The sequence below is a fragment of the Pleurodeles waltl genome, chromosome 7 (assembly GCF_031143425.1).
Source record: "Pleurodeles waltl isolate 20211129_DDA chromosome 7, aPleWal1.hap1.20221129, whole genome shotgun sequence".
NCBI classification, from domain to species: domain Eukaryota; kingdom Metazoa; phylum Chordata; class Amphibia; order Caudata; family Salamandridae; genus Pleurodeles; species Pleurodeles waltl.
Window position 1 is genome coordinate 767,497,135 of NC_090446.1, and position 23,869 is coordinate 767,521,003.

Consider the following 23,869-nt stretch of genomic DNA (forward strand, 5'->3'; position numbering starts at 1 on the left):
GCATCATAGTTTGGGACTGGACAATTTGTTTTAGGTCATACGTTCATGTTTTGCGCATTTTTATTGTTCACGGGGGCGTGAGGGGCATGGGGGCAGAGGATGGGAGACAAACACATAGGCCCTCATTACAACATTGGCGGTAAATCCCACTTACTGCCGTGCAGAAGACCGTCAACACACCGTGGCGGCGGCGGAATACCGCTACAGCTATTACGACTCACAGCCCTAAATCTGCCAAAAAACAGACACCCACACAAGTCCGCCACACCAAAGGTCAGTGATAAACTGGCGATAACAAAACCGACACCGTCACGCCAACAGGAATACGCCCACACTATCACGACCCACAAATCCATGGTATTCCATTGGCGGTACACACCGCCGCGCTCAAAATACACACACACTTACAAAACACAACCAAATTGGACAATTTCAAATACACACACCTGATACACATACACACACCACTCCCACACACTCAATATAATATAAAACACACACCCACATCACCCACAAACCCCTATGACAACAATTAAGAAAGAAGCCCAGAGAAAGACACCACCAGAAACAACACTAGCATCCACAGGCACACAACACCATCACTCATACAACATCCACGCACCTCAGACAACACACACAAACACATTCCCTCACACATCACAACACACACCACCTCACTCATCACCCACACCACACCATGGCACCGCAAAGACACCCTAGGTTCTCTGAGGAGCAGCTCAGGGCCATGGTGGAGGAAATCGTCCGGGTAGAGCCACAGCTATTCGATCACAGGTGCAGCACACCTCCATTGCAAGGAAGATGGAGCTATGGCGCAGAATCGTAGACAGGGTCAACTCAGTGGGACAGCATCCAAGAACTAGGGATGACATCAGGAAGAGGTGGAATGACCTATGGGGGAAGGTGCGTTCTGTGGTCTCAAGACACCAGATTGCAGTACAGGGGACTGGCGGCGGACCCCCACCTCCTCCCCCACAACTAACAATCAACATGGGAGGAGCAGGTCTTGGCTATACTGCATCCTGAGGGCCTCGCAGGAGTAGCAGGAGGAATGGACTCTGGTAAGTCAAATCTTAACTATTACATCCTCCACCCTACCTGCATGCTATCACATACCCCACCCTCACCCTCACCCCCATCACTCCAACACCTCACAAATATCCCACTATCACAACCCACACATCCCAACACCAAGCCCTGCATGCAATACCAAAGCATGGACACCATTCATCAAAACATGTCCACTACAGATACCCACACAGACCCCAAACCAATTATCACACAAGGTCCTTCACAAGAATGCAACCACGATGGCACACATAGATGCAATAATCCTTTACACCCCTGCAGGACCCCTACCCAACATCACCGGACAGGAGGTTCCAGACATGTCCACTCCCCCCACAGAAGAGGCCCACAGTGATGACAGCAGCTCTGTCCAACTGGATCAAGATGACCAGCCCGATCCATCTGGGACCTCGGGACAGTCGGTTCCCCTGACACTGGCACAAGCCACCACCGAGCCTCCCCCCTCAGGAAACACAAGCACAGCACCCACCCAGCGGGCCCATCCCTCTGTCCCCAGGACATGTCAAGCAGCAGTGTGTCCACCGCTACAGGAAACCGAGGCAAACCCACCAACCCAAGAAATTCAGGGACCTGGGGGTAGTGGCAGTGGGCACACGGTTGAGGGGACAAAGGCACAGGAAAACAGGGGAACTGGGAGGACAGCTTTGCAACAGGGGGAGGACAGGCCCAGGGAACCTACTCTCCACGACGCCCTCTCCAACATCATGGGAGCGTACCATCATTCCCAGGAGACGATGGCCACGGTACTGGCCAAGTTTCAGGAGACCCAGCGACTGCAGGAGGAATAGTATTTGGGGATCAGGGAGGAACTTGAGTCCATCAACACCACCCTGGTCACCATTGTAGGGGTGCTGAAGGACCTTGTCAATACCAGGAGGGGCACTGTGACACAACAAGGGGCCCCTGACACTAGCCTGGATGAGGAACAGCCCACCACCTCTGCCAGCGCAAGTGAACAGGAGGCACCGCCACAGGACCACGACACCAGCACCCCACCCCCTGCAGAAGGAGAACCACCCCGCAAACCGTCCCTGAGATCCAGGACAAAGACAGAGAACAATGCCAAGACCCCCGCCAGGAAATGAGACCCCCCTGAATGTCATTCTTCTGTCCCACTTCATCACCCTGTCCATCCATCAACTGCCCTGGCTCCACTTCCTATGCCCCTTTGGACAATGCACCTGTGAAACAAATAGACTGGACTCTGCCATGGACAATCCTCCACCATCACCCTTGCCCATTTTACAACCCCCTCCACTATTTTGCACTGAAATAAACACCTGTGAATCACAAAACAAGCTGGAGTCTGTCTGTGCTTTCACAAATGTGTATTTGCAATAACTATGGAATATAGCAATGTCGATTGTATTGTCAACATACCGATGTAACACAGCTCTAGTCCATGAGGTAATATAGCAGAGGTCACACAGTGGGACCAACATCTGTGAAATGGAAAGGCAAAGTGACATGTCAAGGTCCATACACTGGGTGAAAGTGACAGACATATGATAGGTCTAACAATTGTATGAGAGGTGTGAGGCATTGACATCTTCTTACCTGTGTCTCACTGGAAGTATTGCTGGATAACGTTGTTTCTGTTGTCGATATTCTCCTCTTCTGCCTCCTCTTCTTCACTTTCCACAGGCTCCACATATGCCACAAGACCTCCTTCTGGACCATCCTCCTGCAGAAAAGGCACCTTTCGTCGCAAAGCCAGGTTGTGCAGCATACAGTAGGCCACGATTATCTGGCACACCTTCTTTGGTGAGTAGTAGAGAGAACCACCTGTCATATGGAGGCACCGGAACCTGGCCTTCAGGAAGCCGAAGGCCCTTTCGATCACTCTCCTAGTTCGCCCATGTGCCTCATTGTACCGTTCCTCTGCCCTTGTACTGGGATTTCTCACTGGGGTCAGTAGCCATGACAGGTTGGGGTAACCAGAGTCGCCTGCAAATGTCGAGGGACAACTGTTAGACACACTAATCCTTAGGGACAACCCCAGACCCAGGCAACTATTCACAGGGTATAGGGTCCTTGTCCTCACCTATTTGCCACACACAGTGCCTCTGGAGTTGCCCCATCACATAAAGGATGCTGCTATTCTCAGAATGTAAGCATCACGCACTGAGCCAACATACTTGGCATTCACATGGGAGATGTACTGGCCGGCCAAACACACCATCTGCACATTCATTGAATGGTAGCTCTTCCGGTTTCTGTACACCTGTTCACTCCTGCGGGGGGGTACCAAGGCCACATGTGTCCCATCAATGGCACCTATGATGTTGGGGATATGTCCCAGGGCATAGAAGTCACCTTTCACCATATGCAAATCCTCCACCTGAGGGAAAACGATGTAGCTGCGCATGTGTTTAAGCAGGGCAGACAACACTCTGGACCACACGTTTGAGAACATAGGCTGGGACATCCCTGATGCAATGGCCACTGTTTGAAAAGACCCACTTGCCAGGAAATGGAGTACTGACAGGACCTGCACTAGAAGGGGGATTCCTGTGGGATGGCGGATTGCTGACATCAGGTCTGGCTCCAACTGGGCACACAGTTCATGGATTGTTGCACGATTAAGTCTGTAGGTGAGTATTACGTGTCTCTCTTCCATTGTCGACAGGTCCACCAGCGTTCTGTACACCGGAGGATGCCGCCATCTCACCACATGCCCCAGCGGACGTGCCCTATGGAGGAGAACAGCGAGCAGAGAGTCAGCCAACACTGAGGTATTACTAAAGTCATTAGCAAACATTTGTAAATCCGCAATGTGCCTGTTACTGTGTGTGTGCAAGGCCTAGATAGGTGTGATGCAGTTAATATTAATGCCATGTGGCCCCCTGAAATGGCGGCTGCCTGACCTGTGAGGTGGGACAAGGGGATATGAGGTAACTGCGCTGGCGTTCTACACAGTCGCGGTAGGCAGTCGAAGAGCGCAGCGCAATCCTCAATTGGTTAACATCGGACCCTATGGGTCCCAGGAGCCAATGACGATGTACTCCGGCGGTGACAGTACGCACCGCCGCGGACGTGACCACCATTTTCTGTCTGTTCACTCACTTGATACCTGACCTTCGACAGGAGAGGACCTACACTGCAAGTGCTGCTGTGACCTCAGTCTGGAAGCGATGATGGCTCATGTGTCTGGGGAAAGGGCCTCTGCCTTCACTTCGGAGGAGTTGGAGAAGTTAGTTGATGGGGTCCTTCCCCAGTACACGCTACTCTACGGTCCTCCAGGCAAACAGGTGAGTACACTGTGAGCATGCTGCATGGGCAATGCCTGCTTGGAGTGGTGTGGATGGAAGATACATGGGGGGGGGGACTGAGGCCTACATGTGTGGACGGTGAGTGTATGTGCGTCAGGGCAAGGGTGGGAACGTGGGCCAATGACTTTGACGGTCCAGACGGTTAAAGCTTTTTCTTTTCCCCTGTACTATTCCTCTGTGTCAGCGCCCACCAGAAGAAGGCTATTTGGCGTGCCATCGCCAAGGATGTCCGGACCCTAGGGGTCCACCACAGACGGAGCACCCACTGCCGGAAAAGATGGGAGGACATTCGCTGCTGGAGCAAGAAGACAGCGGAGGCCCAGCTGGTGATGGCCTCCCAACGTGGGAGGGGTGCCTGTCGCACCATGACCCCCCTGATGTTCCGGATCCTGGGGGTGGCGTATCCGGAGTTGGATGGGCGCTTGAGGGCATCACAGCAGCCACAAGGGGGTGAGTCCAGTCACATCCATCTGACTCTGCGCACATTACAAGGTTTCTGGATGGGGGAGGTGGGCAGTGGTTTCCCCTAGGCCAGGGCGAGCTTTGTAGGCAAGGACCCTTTGTGAGGCAGGCTATGTGGCACCCTAACCCCACCAGTGGTAAGAGCCATCTACACCTAGTCAGGCTCTTGTGACTTCCATGTGTGCAGCAATCGGGCATAGGCCTTATACCCCATGGGCATGTGATCAATCTAGGAACTCTAAGTGCATGACGTAGTGCAGAGGGCTGCTGTGTCTGTAGTGTCCGCCAACAGTAGTGGTATTGCATGCACTGAACATGTCTTTCTTTTGTCTCCCCCCCCTTTTTTTTATGGTCTCCCTGTTCTTGTGTGCAATAGTATCATCAGGTGGAGGAGCAGTGGCATCAGAGCAGGAGGGAGCTGCATCCCACTTGGCCCTGTAGGGCGAGACAACGGAGTCTGAAGCCACCAGTGTGATGGAGGGTGAGGGGAACTCCACTGCGGGGACAGGAGGTGACATCAGCGACAGCGACTCCTCCTCTGATGGGAGCTCCCTTGCGGTGGCGGGCCCCTCTGTGCCCCCGCATCAACAGGTACAGCCGCCATCCCCCCTACCATCACCACCCTTCCAGCAGCCCCTCAGCGTGTGTCCCGTGGCCGCTCACCCAGGAGGGTGGGCATCTCGTTCACCCCAGGCACCTCAGGCCCTGCCCCAGTCAGCCCTACTGCCCTCAGTGAGGAGGCTATTGACCTCCTGAGATCCCTCACTGTTGGGCAATCTACCATTCTGAATGCCATCCAGGGTGTCGAGAGGCATTTGCAACAAACAAATGCATACCTGGAGGGCATTCATTCTGGCCAGGCAGCCCAACAGAGAGCATTTCAGGCTCTGGCCTCAGCACTGATGTCAGCCATTGTCCCTGTGTCCAACCTCCCCCCTTCAACTTCCTCCACCCAGACCCAATCCCCTGTACCTCAGCCTATCCCAAGCACACCATCAGACCAGCATGCACACACCTCATCACACAAGGGTGGCTCAGGCAAACATAAGCACCACACATCCCATAGGCACTCACACAAGCATCATTCCCATGCAGAAATACCAACATCCACTGCCTCCACTGTGTCCCCCTCCTCCACGTCGTCCTCCTCCCTCCCTATCTCATCTCCACTTACACCTGCATGCACTACATCTTCAGCCACTACCTCCATCACCAGCACGCCCATCACCACACACCGCTCACGTGTACTCACCACCCCCACTACCATTCACACATCCCCTTTGTCCTTTCCCAGTGTGTCTGTGAGCCCTCCTCCCAAAGTACACAAACGCAGGCACACACCCACCCAACAGCCATCCACCTCACAACAGCCTCCAGTCCATGCACCTTCACCCAAATTCAGCAATCATACACCTCCTACAACCACTACCTCTTCCTCCGCTCCCAAACAAACTCCATCTACCCATCCCAGTGTGTCTAAAAAAAAATTCCTGGCTAACATTGACCTCTTCCCTACACCTCCCCCCCGTCCATCACCTAGGGCCAGGCTTTCCAGGTCCCAACCCAGCACCTCAGCCACCACATCACCGGGCACAGTGGTCCCAGCAACAGCGGGCTTTTGGAGTGCGCCAAGCATCAGGGCAGCCAGTGTGCCACGGAGCGAGGGCAAGGACATTCCGCCACCTGCGAAAGTAAAAAAGTTGCCCACATCCCAGGGGGAGAAGGCGAAAACACCTGCCACAAAGGGCTCAGGGAAAACAAAAGGGGATAGTGGCAAGACAGCTGCGCCACCATCCAAGGTGGGGAAGGGCCAGAAAATCAAGAGCCGGTCAGGAGAGGGCATGGTGGCACTGACAATGAGACCAGTGTCACACCTTCTGTCCACGTCGACGCCAATCGGTACGGCGGAGAAGACCGCCACCTGCACCACCACCTGCACCGCCACATGCACCAGCACCACAGTCACTGAGCCCGCCACCAGCACCGCCACCACAGAGCCCGCCACCAGCACCGCCGCCAGCACCGCCGCCAGCACCGCCACCACAGAGTCTGCCACCACAGAGCCTGCCGCCAGAACCGATGCCACAGAGGCCGCCGCAAGCACCGCTGCCACAGAGTCCGCCGCCAGCACCGATGCCACAGAGACTGCCGCAAGCACCGATGCCACAGAGGCCGCCGCCAGCACCGATGCCACAGAGTCCACCGCCAGCACCGCCACTACTGACACCACCGCAAGCACCACCGCAAGCACCGCCAGTGGCCCCGCGACATCCCGAGCCAGTGGCACCACCACAGACATGGCTGCCATCCCCAGTGGTCAGTCGACCAAGTCTGGTGGTCAGTTCCAGGAGCCTGGGCAGCTTCTATGATTCAACACCTTCAGTGGAGAAAGGCATCCACTACCTCAGTCCTTGGCAGGATGAATCACTCTAGGCACTAAGCCCCCTCCAGAACCAGTGGAGAAAGGCATCCACTACCTCTGTCCTTGGCAGGATGAAGCACTCTGGGCACAAAGCCCCCTCCAGAAGCAGTGGAGAAAGGCATCTACCTGAGTGACTGTGGCTTTGCGCTCCCCAGGATAAAGCAGTGGGCAAACCACCCACTGGAGAGACTTGAGAGACTGTGGCTTTGCACTCCCCAGGATGCAGCAGTGGGCAAACCACCCACTGGAGAGACTTGAGAGACTGTGGCTTTGCACTCCCCAGGATGCAGCAGTGGGCAAACCACACACTGAAGAGACTTGAGAGACTGTGGCTTTGCACTCCCCAAGATAAAGCAGTGGGCAACCCACCCGCTGGAGAGACTTGAGAGACTGTGGCTTTGCACTCCCCAGGATAAAGCAGTGGGCAACCCATCCACTGGAGAGACTTGAGAGACTGTGGCTTTGCACTCCACAGGATAAAGCAGTGGGCATGGAGCCCCCTCGTGGAGCAGTGGTGTTGTGCACTCATCCGCCTGAGGTGCCCCCCCTTCACTTCCCCCTGAGGTGTCTGTTTCATTTCGGTCTGATGCCCCTTCAGTGTTCTCTCCGTTTGGAGTCTGGTATCGAGTGTGGGCCTCGCCCATGGATTTTGGGCCCAGTGGTCCACAGACAATTATTGGTGCACTATCCGGACTTGTGTAGTTGGTGTACATAATTGTATATACTGTATTTCAAGTTTTAACTACTGTTTTTTTCATAATTACAATCTTTCAACTCATTTCCTTTTGTCCTTGCGTTCTTAAAAGGGGGGTGCAGGGGTGAAAATGTAATGTTGCAGCATGTATTTGTGTGTATGTTGTTGTGGGTGAGGGTGAGGGTGGGGGTGTTGCGTGTTGCGTGTGTGTCACTCTCTTTTCCCTCCCCTCTCCCTCCTTCCCCCTCCACTGTGTTGTAGGTGCAGTACTCACCGTGGTCGTCGCCGCTGTCTTTGTTGCTCCTGATAGAGGAACAGGAATACCATTGCAGGGAGTATTTGGAGTTCTGGCTCCATGGCGTCCTGGTTCCTCATGGGGTGTGGAGAGGTGAGTGTTTTCCCTTCCAAATCCTGTTTACGCTGCGTTTTTGTTCCACCCGGGAAAAGGTGGCGGATTGGCCTTTCATAATAGTGTGGGTGGTACATTGTCTTCCGCCTATCTGTTGGCGTTGACCGCCGCGCTGTTTGTTTGTACCGCCGTGGCGGTCGGAGTGTTAAAGTGGCTGTCTATGTTGGCGGTTTCCGCCATGATCGTGATTCCATTTTTTTTTCTTCGGGCTGTTGGCGGTATTACCGCCACTTTAACACCGACCGGCAGGGTTGTAATGAGGGCCATAATATTTCACCACAACATGGACCCCCATACTAAATTTATAACATGGAATATCCAAGGCATCGCTCAGCTGGAGAAACATAGACAAGTACATGCCTATTTAAGACGCTATAGGTCTTCCATAGCCTTTTTGCAGGAGACACATATTCGGGGAGAATGCATTTGATACCTTAATAAAAGATGGAGGGGATAAATATATGCCACGTCCTTTCGGGCTTTGCCAGGGGTTTTTGTTATGGGTGGACCCGGGTGTCCCCTTTATACACCGGAATCATGTCCTAGAGAATGAAGGCCACTTTGTGACTGTGTATGGTCTGCTTTACGGACACAAGATCTTTTTAATCAATGTGTATGCACATAATCTAGACTGTCCCAGTTTTTTTCCATCGGTGGCACAGGCAGCCGTTCCCTTTCTCAATGATGAGGTAATATTGTTGGTGGATTGTAACTGTGTCCTGAAAGGCGATCTGGACCGCTCACCACCCAGACCTCATACTAAACCCCATATGACCGATGACCTTTGTTCCTTGATGACGGAAATGGGACTCTGGGATATGTTGAGAGTTCACAACCCTAATACACTACAGTTCTCCTGCTATACCCCCGCAACAGGCACCCACAGTATTTTTTTACTTCAGAGAGTTTAGCCCCTGAGGTAGCTAGTATAGTGTATCTCCCGAGGTTCCTGTCTGACCATTCCCCAGTTCTCCTGACTCTGGGGTACCACCATAGATGCCCACCTATACCCCTGTGGTGCATGTGTGTGGAAGCCCTTTCTGATCCTCCTTTTGAACAGACAGTCGTGGAATCCTTGGCCCTCTACTTTCAGGAAAACTGGGGTACCTTAGTTAATAGAGCTACAGACTGGGATGTGATGAAGTCTATCCCCTGAGGGGTATGTCTTAAGACCTCCTCTGGGGTTCACAAACAATTGGAGAAGGTTATTCAGACCCTCGAGAAAGACTTAGGATAATAGAACAGGATCTACCTACCAAGCCCGATCGCCTGGGGTAATGGAATAAGATCTGTAGGCTGCTGTCAGATGCATGGGGATGTCTAAAAAACATCTTTAGACTGCTCAACGCGAGCATCTTCATGCGGAAGGCGAGAAGACTGGGGCAATGTCTCACAGTCCCATCTTTTCAATGACCAATACTAGTGGTCAAACGATCTACTCTCAGTGCCATCAGTGACATATTTCGCTATCATCTTAGCACCTACTATGCCCCTCCACCATATATACACATATGTGACATTGATGAGTACCTGGCCCAGGTGACTCTCCTAGCACTGAGACCAGAAGCCCGTGAGGACTTTGACCATCCTATTACTAAGGAGGAGTTGGGTGCAGCAATCAGCTTCCTTAAAACCTTGAAAACTCCTGGTTATGACAGCTTCCCAGAGGAGTTTTATCGTAAATATGCCAATATTTTGGCAAATAGACTCCTCGAAGTCTACGGGGAATCCTTGGCCCATGGTTGGCTTCCAGCCACGATGCAAGAGGCGCTCATAATTATAGTTCCTTAGCAAGACAGGGACCTCACTGTACCGTCTGCATTTTGACTGATATCGATACTGAAAATTGATGTTAAAGTGTTGAGTTGCATCCTAGTCGCCCGCCTTCTACCTTATGTTTCCTCCCTGGTGCATTCGGACCAATCCGGGTTTATTCCTAAACGCAGCACTCTACACAATCTGCAACGCCCATGTCTATTACTCTACACAGTCTCACCCAGAAGAAATGGCCTTAGCCTCGCTGGAGATAGCACAGGCCTTCGATTCTTTGCAATCACAATATCTGTGGCAGGTGTTGTGTAAATTCAGTTTCTGACCAGCCTACATACGGTGGGTCCATCTCCTCTACGCGGACCAATGTGCCCGGGTGAAAACTGGGTAGGGGACTGAGGCAGGGGTGGCCTCTCTCACCATTACTTTTTGCATTGGCTATGGAGCCATTAGCAGCGAATCTTAGCCAAGTATTATACCCATTGTGCATCCCAATTGGGAGGACCACGCATGTGGTCTCCCTCTAAGCCGATTACACCTTGGTGTATTTGCGCAATCCGCTGGTATCGGTGCCCCATCTTATGTCAGCGCTGCAGGATTTCGAGAGTCTCAGCTTTGAGAGTTCACCCCTCCAAATCTAAACTCTTCCCTCTGGGATCACTGGCAGGCCAGGCCCTCGAGACCCTCCCAAGGTTGGTGATACCATAGGAAACCATGGATGTGCGCTATCTGGGAATCCGGCTGGCACCCATGACGTAATCTCCTGACCTTAATATAGGGAGAGTGATAGCAGGTCTCCAAGCCTCTGTAAAATTCTGGTGGGGACTGCCTATGTCTCTCATAGGAAGAATCGCTATAACAAAAATGATCATACTCTTTCGTTGCCTTTTTACCCTACAAGGGTCATTTTATTTGATCCCAAAAGAGTACTTCTGGAAAATCAGCAGTATTATTGTCGACTTGCTGTGGGCGGACTGGCGTAAAAGGATCCTGCTCTCCACCTTACAGCACACGTGAGAGAAAGGAGGGTTGGAGGTCCCGAATATTGAACCGTATTACGTGGGGCGCATTTCCAACACGCAGTTCATTGGCTCTCATCAGATGCTTCCTGGGAGAGGGGCCTGTTGGAAGGCTCCTGCAAGGTAGGGAAACTGCCATCCCTCCTGATGAGGGGAACTAGACTTCCCCCGGTCACCACTTATTTGTTTCGACAAGTAGCTAGTATTTGGGAGAGCGCAGTCACCAGGGTTATCCGTCATGCTCCATATGCCTCAGATATGTCTATATGGTCCAAACAACCATTTGGCAAAATTGCAGAATCTATGTCTGTTCACCGCTGGAAAGAGGTAAGTTGCACCATTCTAGAGGATCTTTGCCTGGGGGGGATCGCTTTATCTCAATAATGGAGGCATTTGACACTCTTCGCTTAGGGCAAGGCAAATTCTTACAATACAGTAAAATTTTGGCTATGGCAAGAGAGATATGGCCCACATTTCCGGTTGCCCCCCGTCGTTCGCTATGCTCTCCGCACTCTTACTCATGGCAGGGGTGTGATGCCTGGTGTCTCATGTGTATCGGGCACTGCGCAATGATCTGCCTAGTACTCCGCTGCAGATCAAGGCCAGCTAGGAAGGTCCAGGGTCCCTATCTGAGAAAGACTGTGAAAAGATTCACACTGGAGTGAGACTGGCCAGTTCCAATGCTCAATTTAAGTTAACGCAATATCATTTTTTACATCAGACATACCTTACACTACTGAAGTTGCACGCAATATATAACACACACCCTGATGTCTGCCCTCATTGTAACGTTCCTCAGGCCACCTTCCTACGTATGGTATGGGATTGTGTGAAATTGCTCCCTTATAGGAAACGCGTGTTGGATGATGTCAACAGGGCCTCGGGATGGCACATTCAGTTAAATATAATACAGGTTATATTAGGCCTTATACCTACCGGTAAAATGAGCACTTAGCAGAAAATGTACACTCCTCTGCTTCACGTTAGTGAAGTATCGTTTAGCTATCTGTTGGCTCTCTTCGGAGCCCCCTAGTCATGCGGCGTTGCTCAGAGATGTGAATAAATGGGCGGTCGCAGAGGAACTCAGCATGAAATGTGTGCACACAGATAATAAAATAGACAAAGATCTTCAGGTGTGGGTTTCATTTTACATGCTATGAATCAACAGTTGGAAGAGCTCTCTCCTAGCTCAGAATCCATTGATTAACAGTCAGAATGCGTTACTCTATGCATGTCTCACCGACCGTCTTCCTCAACGCATGCCCCCCTAAACCACACATGTTTGGAATTAGATTGCTCACATATGCAATATATAACAAGGATGGGATGGGAAAGTGTGAGGGTTAGGGTATCCTTAGGTATGGTTATTTATCTATACTGTGGTATGTGTTATATATGATAATGTAAGGGTGCTGGAATGTACAGTATGTGGGATTTTCTGTTGATAAGTCAGAAACTGTATGCGATATGGAGTTGTCCTTCTGAAAAATCAATAAAAAGTGTGTAAGAAATAAAAGGATGCTGACACTAATTGACGCAGAGCCACTATTTGTTCTTGAAAAGACCGTAGAATGGCCAGGACGGAACTTCCAATTCCAATCTCTATGAGTCTTTCAACCAGAAGTTCATGATGAACGGTGTTAAATGCTGCAGATAGGTCCAGTAGAATCAAGTTAGCACACCCACCCTCATTTAAGGCAGCTCTAATCTCTTCAGTTGTTTTAATAAGAGCTGTCTCCGTACTGTGCCCACTATGAAATCCAAATTGAGAGGAGTCTAAAAGATTAATGTTTTCAACAAAGGAAGAGAGCTGCTGATTCATTACTTTTTCAATAATTTTTGCAGGTAGAGGTAGACAAGAGATAGAACTATAAAAATTGGTGTCTTCTGGATTCAGAGAGGATTTCTTCAGCAGAGGCAGAATTGAGGCTAACTTCCAAGATCTGGGGAAATAGCCTGTCTTAAACATAGAGTTAAAGACAGGACTCAGAAAAAAAGCAACCATATCCAGTGCTAACTTATTCACCAAGGGGGACATGGATCAAAAGGCGAGCCTGATTTAATCAGAAGAAGATGTTTAGTTGTCTGCTCTATGGAGACTGCAGTAAAATATGAGAAACTAAACTGTGATGGCACTAGAGTCTCCTGTGTCGGAGAACTTTTCCGGCACTAAACTGCTAAATGCGCATAACCTTATCCTGAAAGAAACTCACAAGCGAGTTACAAAATTCTTGACTATTGGTAGATTGATTATTTTCTGAAGATTACAATATTTTTTTTACTGCCTGGACTAGCTCTCTATGTGACTTCTTAGAGAACTCAGGCCCTCATTATGACATTAGCCAGAAGACCGCCAGTGCTGATGGTCTTCCATCCGCCATATTCTGGACACTGCAGGATTTCTGCCACAATAAGGGTGGAAATCCTGCAGTAGCCATGCTGGCGGACGGTGGCACCCTGGCACTGCCACCACCAGCACCACCCTGCCAGTAGGATGCCGCCAGATGTATTAAGGCCATTAGTACTGCCTGGCGGTGTCCTGCTGGCGGTGGCAGCACCCCTTCCCGTTCGCCGCCAGACTACCTCCTCACCAGACAAGGTAAGTCGGGGTCCGACAGGGGAGAGGGGTTATAGGGTGGGGGTGTTTTGTGTGAGTAAGTGGTGCTTGCCTGTGTGTATGCATGTGTGTGTGAATGTGAGTGTTGTGGTGTATGCGTGGCTGTATGTGTGTGAGTGAATGCGTGTATGAAAGTCAAAGTGAGTGTGTGTCTGCATGTCAGTGCGTGTGCATGCCTAAATGGGTATTTGGATGTCTCTATGATTGCTTACCTGAATGCGTGTTGTTATGTATGAGTGAATGCGTGCATGGAAGTGTAGGTGAATGGGTGTATGCGTGCTGCATGTAGGTGTCTGAGTGGGTGTGGGTGTGGGTGTGGGTGTGGGTTGAGGAGCGTTGTGACTTAGGGGGGCAGAGGGGTGATGCGAGTGTGTGTGGCTGTGTGCATGTATGGCTGGGGAGGCAGATGTGTAGTGGGTGCGTGTCTGCGTGTGCATGAATGGGTGTTGTGCCTGTGGGTGTGTATGGGGATGTGGGGGTGTTTGTGAATGAATCAGGGGTGGGGGTGTATGTTTAAATGGGGGTTGGGGTGAGTTTGTATGGGGGTAAGTGGGCGTTGCTAATGCCGTGGAATCCATGGTGGTAGGCTGGCTCATAATGCCACCGGCGGTACTCTGTGGGCCTCCGGGTCGTAGATGGATATGTGTGGTGATGTGGCGGGTTGGCAGCAGACAAAAGACCGTCAGGGTCATAATGACCCCCTCAATTATTCATGCAATATAGTCTGATTACTCTTTGAACAACAGAGCTTTATATTCCGCTAGGCAGCATTTATATTTTTCCTTCTGATTCACTATAAATATTATCCACAAGCGTTCTTGCTGTTCACACTGTCGTTTTTGATCTCTTAAAACTTCTGTATACCAAGATGCTGACATTGTGCTTTTATGTGATACATGTGTTACAGAGAGAAAAAGCAGAATTAGCCGCATTTATGTCAGGTGGCAGCTCAGGAAGAGACTCCACCAGTTTCAACTGCAGTTCCATAGTGGAAATCTTATTCCATGCATGTGATTTGATAGAGCTCTGCTATCTGTGGATACTTAGGCCCATATTTACACTTGTTTTGCGCCGCATTTGTGTCATTTTTTGACACAAAAGCGGCGCAAGCTTACAAATTACAATTATATTTTGTAAGTTTGTGCCGCTTTTGCATAAAAAAAAGACGCAAATGCAGTGCAAAAAAAGTATAAATATGGGCCTTACTGTTCAAAGAAATCTCAAAAAGAAGGGCATCGTGAACAGACAAGATCAGAGGTAAAGAACCTGTTTGCGTGAGTAGGGCGTTATTAGAAAAAAAAACATCCAGCATGTGACCGGCAATGTGAGTAGGGTTGTCTAATTTTAGAGACAAACCAAAGCAGTTAAAGAATCAAACAGTATCTTTATCTAAGACTGATTCTAAATAGAAATGAAAACCTCACAGAACTGTGAGCTCCTTTTCATAATAAAATGCTACTTTCAAGAAGGGATCCTAGCGCTTGCAATAAATATTTTCTGTGACAGGACAATCAACAAGCAGGCCCTTAAAATTATCAAAGTTGGTAAGAGTAATGATAAAAGAGAGTGGACCGCAATATTGAGATGGGACAGGACTAAACATAGCTTGAAAAGAATCGCGATAAAGTATTGCCAGTATTGCCAGTCCCCCATGGTCTATCCAGCCTGTGATGTAAGTAGGCGGGAGGGAATGGCGTCAACTAAATCGGGCTCAGCAGTAGAGTCAGCCCATGTTTCTGTTACAAATGAGATGTCCAAATGATGATAATCAATAAGCATGGAAAACTCAGATTTATGTTTGATCAAAGATCTCGCATTAAGCAGCGTACATGAGATTTTGCCTCTAATATCACTAGCCTGACCTTTAGCTGCCATTTTGGTGGCTGTGAGGGTTACTTTAAAGGAATCTGATTTGAAGTTTACATTAAAGATTTGTATACCACAGGCATGGCAAGAACCATTTGTACCGTTTATATTTTAAGGATTGTGACAAGGGCAATTTACTACCATTCTGGCCCCATTTAGAGCAAAGAGCTTGCTAGAGGAGAAACTTCCACGAACTGTGTGGGCTGACACCACACCACATAGTGGCTAGCACTTGGCGCGGTCCAGGTGCCGATGGGCGCAGATGGGCTTGCCTTTGGCACGCCAGTGGTGCAGAAGCACTCTCTAGGCCTTTAAGTATTCCAGGCACGAGTGGGTGTGTGTCCATAAGTTGGCGCAATGCCGAATCAGTAAAAACAATTGGGCAACAAAAAGAAAACTAATTAAGGTCCAGCTACCCCGCAGGCCAATCACAGGCTATCCTGTAAAAGGACAGATACTGGAAAAAGAAAACGAAATAACTAATTCATGAGAAATTAAACACATAAATTTATTGAAAGAGTGCAAGCACCCTCTAATGTTGCGTCCTCAATTCAGGAGCCAAGCACCTCCTAAAAAGCAGCAACAAGATGTGCTGTACAAGGAAATTAAAAATGGGTGTGAACAAACCTAATTAGCAGGACTGCACAGACATGCTCTGTAGGCCTTTAAGTATCACGGGCATGGCGGGGCATGTCCATAAGTTGGCGCGATGTTAAATCAGTAAAAACAATTGTGCAACAAAAAGAAAACTAACCATGGTCCAGCTACCACACAGGCCAATCACAGGCTCCTCTGTGAAAGGATTGATACTGGAAAAAGAAAACTACTTAACTGATTGGTGAGAAATTAAACACATAAAATCATTAAAATGATTGCAAGCACCCTTCAATATGGCGTCCACTATTCAGGAACCAGGCACCTCCTCAAAAGCAGCAACAAGACGTGCAATTAAAAACAGGCGTGAACAAATCTGATTTGCAATTGCTTCATTCATATGTGTCAGTTTCCCACCTTGAAGCTTTACTTTCTTTCTGATACAAACCATTGATAGCAGTTTGCACTGGTGGGATGTGATGCCACAGAATAAACCATTCATTGTGATACTTCCATATCAAGGTCAATCGATGTCTGTTAGAAATGGGGTCTCCAGTTGGAAATCAGTTTACACCCTGTCCAAGTAGTGACCCTCACTGAAGTCAGGGTAAGGGAGATACACAGCTCAGAGAACCCCTGCTCACCCCCTCGGTAGCTTTGCAGCTTGGCACAAGCAGTCAGGGTTATCTCAGAGGCAACGTGTAGAGTATTTGTACCAACACACACAGTAATACAGTGAAAACACAACAAAAGGACTCCACACCAGTTTACAGAATTAGCCAATATTTATTTAGATCACACAAGACCAAAATGACAAAAATCCAACATACACAAGCAGAGAGACAAATTTTTAAAGTAAAAAGAGCTTTAATCCACAGAAATCAATAGATGCGTTGTTTTAGCACAAAGTCAAAAATAAAGCTTCAAGGGCAACGTGCGTGCATCAGAAAAGCAAGCAATGCGTCGATTCCTTACTTGGAAGTGAGGCCGTGTGTTGATTCTTTACTCGAACCAAAAGCCGTGCTTTGATTCTTTACTCGCAAGAGAGGCTGTGTGTCCATTCTGGGTGCGCAGCCGCGGGTCCGTGCAGTAATGTTGGAAGATTTGACACCCAGGGACAATGCATGAAAAATCCGGGTGCACACCAGCAGTGAATCTGCGCTGAGCTGGTGATATGTCAATTTTACAAGTGATGCGTCGATTTTTCAGCTGTGTTGCAGGTGCTGTGTTGATTTTTCTGCCACTCTGCTCCAGTGCGTTGATTTTCTCCTTAGATTCACCAGCTTCTCCTTTCCAAGGCCCAGGGTCTGGATGTGGCACCACTTGGCAGGATAGTAGTCTTAGCAAGAGATCCCAGATGCTGGCAGATGAAGTCTTTGATGGCCCTGAGACTTCAGAACAGGTGCAAACTCAGTTCAAGCCTTTGGAGAATCTTCACAAGCAGGATACACAGCAAAGTCCGGTCTTTGTCCTCTTTAAGGCAGAAGCAGCAAATGCAGGTCAAGCCAGTAAAGCACACACAGCAAAGGGGCAGTACTCTTCCTCCAGCTCATCAGCTTTTCTCCTTGGCAGAGGTTCCTCTTGATCCTGAAGTATTCTAAAAGTCTGGGGTTTTGGGTCCATTACTTGTACTCATTTCTGCCTTTGAAGCAGGCAAAATTCAGAGGAATGTCTCTGTTGTTCACAAGATCCTGCCTTGCCCAGGCCTGGCCCCAGACACACACCAGGGGATTGGAGGCTGCATTGTGCGAGGACAGGCACAGCCTTTTCAGGTGTATGTTTCAGATCCTCCCTCCCTATTCTATCCCAGGAGACTCATCAGGTTATGCAGGACACTCCTCTACTCCTTTTGTGTCACTGTTTAGAGGGAATTCACAAACAACCTAATTGTCAGTCTGACCCAGATGTGGATTCTACAGGCAGACAGAGGCGCAGAATGGTTAGGCAAGAAAATTTCTACTGACAATCTAAAAAACAACTTTACCAAAAGATGGATTTTTAAATTGTGAGTTCAGAGACCCCAAACACCAAATGTCTATCTGCTCCCACTAGGAAACTGCACTTAAAAGATATTTAAAGGCAGTCCCCATGTTCACCTATAAGAGAAATAGGCCTTGCATTAGTGAAAACTGAATTCAGCAGTATTTCACTATCAGGACATGTAAAACACACCAGTACAGATCCTACCTTTTAAATACACTGCAACCTGTGAATGGAGCTACCTGGGGCCTACCTTTGGGATGACTTAGATGTGGTGAAAGGGGAGGTTTGGGACTGGCAAGTGGGTACACTAACCAGGTCGACTTGACAGTGCAAAACTGCATAAACAGGCACTGCAGTGGCAGGTCTGAGACATATGTACAGGGCTACTCATGTGGGTGTCACAATCAGTGCTGCAGGTCCACTAGTAGCATTTGATTTACAGGAACTGGGCACCTCTAGTGCACTTTACTAATGACTTACTAGTAAATCAAGTATGCCAATCAGGGATAACCAATAATAATCACAATTTACACAGGAAGCACATGCACTGTAGCACTGGTCAGAAGTGGTAAAATGCCCAAAGTACCAAAAACCAGCAAAAACAAAGTCAAGCACACAGTCAAAAACACAGGCAGCAGAGGCAAACAGACAGGGGAAACCACACCAAGGATTCCAGGTCTAACAGTGTCTTTTAACTTCTAGGAATATCACTGAGATTCCATCAGCACTAAGATAGTAGATGGCAAATAGATTTTTGATCTTCATGTCCTTTTACGATCTTATTCATTTTCGAAATATCATATCCACATTGAATAAAGATGTCTCTGCCCTCGTTCTTTTGTGTCAAAAATGTTAGAGAATTTGGAAATGCTCTTATTAAACTATTTGCTTGGTTTTATCATCTTATGGGCTGCACATTCATGTTGTTCTTCAAAGGGCATAGTTACCTTTGCATTTTACCATTTGTGATTATGGCCACTTCACCTGTACCAGTGTTGGTTTTCTCCAGTGGAGTATACCAAGAGGCATTGTTTTGTCCTCTCATCTCCAACTAAAATGAAAGAATAATACTGTTTGATCAAGAAAAATATTACATTTATCTGGAGATGGATCATTTCAGTGCTTCAAGGTGTTCACCAGTATCCGAGATGTACCTTTCCATTGACTTTCTGAAAACTCCTCCCGAGTTTCTTACAAAAGTCCTTCTCTTTTCCTACCCAAGGGCGCAATGTACATTGGACTAAAAAGGCTTCAGACCCTCAGTCGTGTGTCTCACCCAATCTACTGCAGCTTTCAGGATACACACAGATCTTTATCTGATGTGTGCTGGACTGCATTGGAGATGGGGCCTCAATGACAGACCCAAAATATGTCCAAAGTATTTGAATCCCATAAAAATAGTTGGAATGCTGATCTCCAGTGAAATGGTGCTTGGACCAGCGACACAAAATATTCTGCTACTGTTTTGTTGCCCTTTCATCTTCAGCCAAATGTATACACAATAGAAAACATACCTTAATTTGAAAGTAAATGTCAAAATAATCTGTGGAGAAATGCATTATTTGAGACTATGACAAATGATTTGGGAATGGAGTCCCTGAAGATGTATGTGTGTGTTACCAGACAGTCACACAACTGTATCCTGGTTTGGGCATGCTAGAATAGTAATCTGTATTTATAGTGCTGCATGGTCCCAGCCTGTGACTGAAAGCACATTGCATATGCATGTTTCTGCGTATATTACACACTTATAAGAAAGGCTGCCGCAAAATGTATAGAGATTAAGAGGCAGAATAACTAAGGGGGTGATTCTGACCCCGGCGGTCAGAGATCGCCGGGGCCAGGGTCGGCGGGAGCACCGCCGACAGGCCGGCGGTGCCCCGCAGGGCATTCTGACCGCGGCGGTTCGGCCGCGGTCAGATGCGAAAAACCGGCGGTCTCCCGCCAGTTTTCCGCTGCCCTTGTGAATCCTCCATGGCGGCGGAGCGCGCTCCGCCGCCATGGGGATTCTGACACCCCCTACCGCCATCCTGTTCCTGGCAGGTCTCCCGCCAGGAACAGGATGGCGGTAGGGGGTGCCGCGGGGCATGGGCACTGCAGGGGCCCCCGTAAGAGGGCCCCACTTTGTATTTCAGTGTCTGCTATGCAGACACTGAAATACGCGACGGGTGCCACTGCACCCATCGCACCGTCCCACTCCGCCGGCTCAATTCTGAGCCGGCGTCCTCGTGGGAAGGATGATTTGCCCTGGGCTGGCGGCCGGCCTTTTGGCGGTCGCCCGCCAGCCCAGGGCAAATCCCAAAATACCCTCAGCGGTCTTTCGACCGCGGAGCGGTATTTTGGTGGGGGAAGTCTGGCGGGCGGCCTCCGCCGCCCGCCAGACTTAGAATGACCCCCTAAGTGTTTGTGCAGGGCAGCAACCAAAGCTGCGTTGCGGTGCACTGCATGAAAAGGAGCGAGTAAAAAAGCACAACATCTAATAAATTATGAGGAACCACACCCTCTCTACAAAGATTTGACACTGTTTTCTTCTCTCATTGTACTGCCACACTTTACCCTAACATGAGCCAACACACAAACTTGCCTTTGTGCTAGGGTTGTGTTTTCTGGCAAGCATAGGTTTTGCACAGGAAAGGTAACCTTCCAGTACGAAATACACATGCAAAGTGGGAAAAACTTGGAGAAAAAATATATATTTCTCCAAGTCAAACCCAGCCTCAAAGTTGTTTTTCTGTGCAACATCCATCACATAATTGTTAATACAGAGCTTTGCATGAAAAAACATGTGTGGGCGCATGGGAACACCTTGATGCAAAGCAGCACTGCATTATTTGTGTGACTTTAGGCCTACTTTCGAGCGCAAAAAAACGTTTTTCACTGGAAAGTGAATCCCAACTCAATTGTTTGCAACTGTTTGCATCACTTTTGTGACATCAACCCAGAGCAAATGTTTAGTAAATCTGCCCTATGTGTTTAAGAAAAACAAACAAGTGTCTTAAAAATATATCTTTTTAGTAATAGAAAATCAAACTGTACCTTGTTTAAATCTTTTTAAAGAAGTTTCCTTTAGAAGGACATACTCCAGAACACAGTTGATAAGACCCTTACATTACATCTGAAAAACAATAAACGTTTGTCAATATGAAGCCTCAATTAAAGCTGTACAGTGCTTCCCAAGAACCCTTTAGATTTGCTGATTACCCAACTGCACACACATTTACATTTCTTTGAGGTAGCTGGCATACTGGCAAATCGTTTTGTTTCTTCTTTTGCTGCATGTCTCTCACTTTGCTACACCAAACAGGAGACCCCCTTCTCCTTTCCTTTCATAGGCACATAAAGGTGGTATTTGTTCTGCGAATTTTTGTTTTGTTTTCTCTTAAAAAACAGAATGAAAATTATTGTAAAAGTTATATAACATTGAGAATGTCATTCCCACCCACGTCAACCAATGAGTTTATCCCAAATCCATTTACTGGTACAGGAGGCATTGCTTGTTTTTCATTGCTTCACATGCCTCATAATGTTGCGCTCTCTCTGCCTACTCAGCCCACCTACAAGATGCCCATACAAGGCATGGGTCCTGTAGGAGGCTGGACTGGTTTGTAGTGAGTACCAAGGGGTACTTGCACCTTGCACCAGGCCCAGTTATCCCTTATTAGTGTATAGGGTGTCTAGCAGCTTAGGCTGATAGATAATGGTAGCTTAGCAGAGCAGCTTAGGCTGAACTAGGAGACGTGTGAAGCTACTACAGTACCACTTAGTGTCATATGCACAATATCATAAGAAAACACAATACACAGTTATACTAAAAATAAAGGTACTTTATTTTTACGACAATATGCCAAAGTATCTTAGAGTGTACCCTCAGTGAGAGGATAGGAAATATACACAAGATATATATACACAATAGCAAAAATATGCAGTATAGTCTTAGAAAACAGTGCAAACAATGTATAGTTACAATAGGATGCAATGGGGAAACATAGGGATAGGGGCAACACAAACCATATACTCCAAAAGTGCACTAAAGTTCCCCTAAGGACAAAGAAGTCGTGTTAGAGGAATAATGCAGGAAAGACACAAACCAACAATGCAACAACTGTGGATTTCCAATCTAGGGTACCTGTGGAACAAGGGGACCAAGTCCAAAAGTCACAAGCAAGTCGGAGATGGGCAAATGCCCAGGAAATGCCAGCTGCGGGTGCAAAGAAGCTTCTACTGGACAGAAGAAGCTGAGGTTTCTGCAAGAACGAAAAGGGCTAGAGACTTCCCCTTTGGTGGACGGATTCCTCTCGCCGTGGAGAGTCGTGCAGAAGTGTTTCCCGCTGAAAAAACGCCAACAAGCCTTGCTAGCTGCAAATCGTGTGGTTAGCGTTTTTGGACGCTGCTGAGGCCCAGGAGAGACCAGGAGGTCGCAAATTGGACCAGCAGAGAGAGGGGACGTCGAGCAAGACAAGGAGCCCTCCCTGAAGCCGGTAGCACCCAAAAAAGTGCCAGAAACAGGCACTACAAGGATGTGTGAAACAATGCTCACCGAAGTTGCACAAAGGAGTCCCACGTCGCCGGAGACCAACTTAGAAAGTCGTGCAATGCAGGTTAGAGTGCCGTGGACCCAGGCTTGGCTGTGCACAAAGGATTTCCACCGGAAGTGCACAGGGGCCGGAGTAGCTGCAAAGTTGCGGTTCCCAGCAATGCAGCCCAGCGAGGTGAGGCAAGGACTTACCTCCACCAAACTTGGACTGAAGAGTCACTGGACTGTGGGGGTCACTTGGACAGAGTCGCTGGATTCGAGGGACCTCGCTCGTCGTGCCTTGAGGAGACCCAAGGGACCGGTAATGCAGCTTTTTGGTGCCTGCGGTTGCAGGGGGAAGATTCCGTCGACCCACGGGAGATTTCTTCGGAGCTTCTGGTGCAGAGAGGAGGCAGACTACCCCCACAGCATGCACAAGCAGGAAAACAGTCGAGAAGGCGGCAGGATCAGCGTTACAGAGTTGCAGTAGTCGTCTTTGCTACTATGTTGCAGGTTTGCAGGCTTCCAGCGCGGTCAGCAGTCGATTCCTTATCAGAAGGTGAAGAGAGAGATGCAGAGGAACTCGGATGAGCTCTTGCATTCGTTATCTAAAGTTTCCCCAGAGACAGAGACCCTAAATAGCCAGAAAAGAGGGTTTGGCTACCTAGGAGAGAGGATAGGCTACTAACACCTGAAGGAGCCTATCACAAGGAGTCTCTGACGTCACCTGGTGGCACTGGCCACTCAGAGCAGTCCAGTGTGCCAGCAGCACCTCTGTTTCCAAGATGGCAGAGGTCTGGAGCACACTGGAGGAGCTCTGGACACCTCCCAGGGGAGGTGCAGGTCAGGGGAGTGGTCACTCCCCTTTCCTTTGTCCAGTTTCGCGCCAGAGCAGGGGCTAAGGGGTCCCTGAACCGGTGTAGACTGGCTTATGCAGAATTGGGCACATCTGTGCCCAACAAAGCATTTCCAGAGGCTGGGGGAGGCTACTCCTCCCCTGCCTTCACACCATTTTCCAAAGGGAGAGGGTGTCACACCCTCCCTCAGAGGAAGTTCTTTGTTCTGCCATCCTGGGCCAGGCCTGGCTGGACCCCAGGAGGGCAGATGCCTGTCTGAGGGGTTGGCAGCAGCTGCAGTGAAA